This window comes from Salarias fasciatus, chromosome 2 (genome assembly GCF_902148845.1).
Source record: "Salarias fasciatus chromosome 2, fSalaFa1.1, whole genome shotgun sequence".
In the NCBI taxonomy this organism is placed as follows: domain Eukaryota; kingdom Metazoa; phylum Chordata; class Actinopteri; order Blenniiformes; family Blenniidae; genus Salarias; species Salarias fasciatus.
This window is the reverse complement of record NC_043746.1, coordinates 8,384,618-8,387,192: the sequence shown is the minus strand read 5'-3', so window position 1 is coordinate 8,387,192 and position 2,575 is coordinate 8,384,618. Positions and strand designations below refer to the sequence as shown.

Here is a 2,575-nt window from a genome sequence, read left to right as displayed (position 1 = left end):
AACCGAAACAAGCTTTTTTTTTAATTGATCAGGTTCATAAGGATTACAGCCTACTTTATTTTCCTTAAATGCTTCAAATGTTTTCTTCATGTAAGTTGAGTGTAGAAATGACTGACAAAGCGATGGACTTTCATGAGTTCATATGAACGTGTTGGAGATGCGCCCGTCCCGGCGCTGAGGAACACTCACCGTGTGGCTCCATTCGCTCCACTGTGAGTTACAGAACGCGTCCTTCGCTCTGACACACACTGCCTTGGCTCTGCGCTTCACTTCAACTGACAGATGGCTGCAGAATGGACTGTCGAAGTCTAGAAAACAATCACATCTCTAAAGTCGTGCAAAAGTGGTTCTTTTCTTCTTTCCAAATGTTGGATCTTTCCTAATTTTTTGAAAGTGTGATTTTTCTCTTACCTTTAAAGTTTTGGACTGAGTGCAGGATTATCACAGTTGTGGCATCTCCCCCTGAGCTGTATGATATCAAACGTGAGGGGGAATAAGAGTAGGGGCTCCAGAGCTCGGGTAACTCCACTCTATCGCCGTAGCGTTGACTTTACCAATCCTCACTTTGTCGGGTTTCACTGTGAGACATGGAAGTAAACAGAATGCAAATGAAAACGAAGGCAGGAGAGAAGCAAACAAAGAAAAACCTGCTTCCCCGCAGCTGTCTCACCTATCTCTGACAAGTAGAAGCCTTTGGAGTAGTTCTCCACAGGAACTGCTCAGACTTCACATAGACCTGATGTGGATCTGCTGGTTCTCTCCTCGCGTAGGGGCAGTAGTTCCCCTCCAGCAGGAGATCCCGTCCCACTCTCAGAGACTGAACAGCTGAAGTTGCTTTGTCCTGTGGAGCACAGCCAGCGCTCCTGGGTGTCCACCGAACAGTGGGCGTCGCCGTTGTCGGAACTGCTGGATGAGATGGTGACAAAAAAAACAAAAACAAAAAAACATAATGCAGAAACCACAAAAAAGAAAACCAAACAAAGTCTACTTCATGTTTCCTTCCCTGGGGAGGTATTTCAGGGCGGCGCTGAGCAGCCTCAGCATTGACATGAGTATGAAAGCTGTTTGAGCTGGAGGCGGAAAACATTTTGGCCGTTTGGAAGCTTACCGTTGAGCTTTGATAAAAGCTACTTTGCCAACACGACTGCTGTCCCAGATCCAGGAGCAGTGAAACTCTCCGCTGTAGTTCTGAGTGGAGCACTTTAGGTAATCCTCTGAAGAGAGAAGTCAGCAAATGCTGGGATTACTTATCAACACTTTAGCATCTGTGTCTCTGAGAGAATGTAGTTCAGTATAAGATACCTGGATCATGTTTTACAAGGATCCTCTTGGTTCCGTACTTTTGGATCAGACCACGGTGTTTAGAAGCGAGCCGTTCTTGCTGTGGCAGGTGTAGTTCCCCCCTCCCGTGCTTTCCTCCAGCTGCACCAGGAACGAATTCCCTCTCTGAGCTTGTTCTTTCCCATTCCTCCTCCAAAAGATCTCTTGGCTCCGGTTGTCTCCCCTCATGTCTTCCTCTAGCAGTTCCAAGCAGCTCAGATTCTGCTGGCCCACCCTGCCGTCCACATCCACCCACCAAACTGGCAGTGGACACGTGCATGCGGCGATCAGAGGGTCAATGTCCGCGTTTCGAGAAACAGTAATCTCTGAAAGTCAAAGATGAAGCTTACTGTTGGGCAGCAGGGTCCAGTGTCTAATGGGATTTTGACAGCTGATCAGCAGTGGCAGCGCCAAGATGACGGTGGAAACATATAAATTCATCTGAATTCAAAGGAGAAGATGTCGAGTGAGACAGGGCAGTGGCACAACACCCAACCCCCCCCCCCCCCCCCCCCCCCCAAAATAAAAAAAAAATAAGAAACAATATATGGGAATAAACAGCAAAAGTAGAAAATCTTCACACAAGATTGTAAAACAAATATGTATTTACAAAAAACATTAAATGCTGTGTCGTAATTACAAAATAGGTGGAATTCACTGGTTTGAGATATTACTAGTAATTTATTTCAGCATGGGTTAGGGTTACAAATAGACTCTAAGAAGAGAAACAGAAGAAAACTCATTTTACTGTCATTGGGACATTGTTTTATTCATCCCGTGCAGTACAGGTGCATTATGAGGATTAAATTATTCATCTGAAGCTTGAAAATATTACAAATATCCTCCTGTGGAACCGAAAAGAAATGTGACTGACCTTCCCTGGAGCATCTCAACTTCAAAATTTTGGATGCTTCAAGTTCCACCATTCATGTTTTCTGATGACAAATTTCTGCTCTACTTAAGTTAAAAGATTCAGATAAAGCATTTTTTGAGCTATAAATTGGGGATTTTGTGTGTTGATTTCAGCTTTACAAATGATGCGATTAATCATTATTAATTGGTGTCAGAGTTGGAATTAACTAGTCAAAAAATACTCGATTGACACCACAAATAATATATAATATAATAATAATAATAATAATAAAATAATAAATGATATGGATAAAAACTGTTAAAATAATGGACTTGTTAAAGGATGTTGACCTTGTTGAGATGCTCCTGCTGCCTCCAGTCATTCAAACCTCCGTCTGCAGTG

The 2,575-nt window shown here is 43.3% G+C and overlaps 1 pseudogene; it reads right to left on the bottom strand.

The window, feature by feature from the left end:
* Positions 1-138: 138 nt before the first annotated feature.
* On the bottom strand, positions 139-1,761 carry LOC115404614 (interleukin-12 subunit beta-like; annotated as a pseudogene).
* Positions 1,762-2,575: the final 814 nt, after the last annotated feature.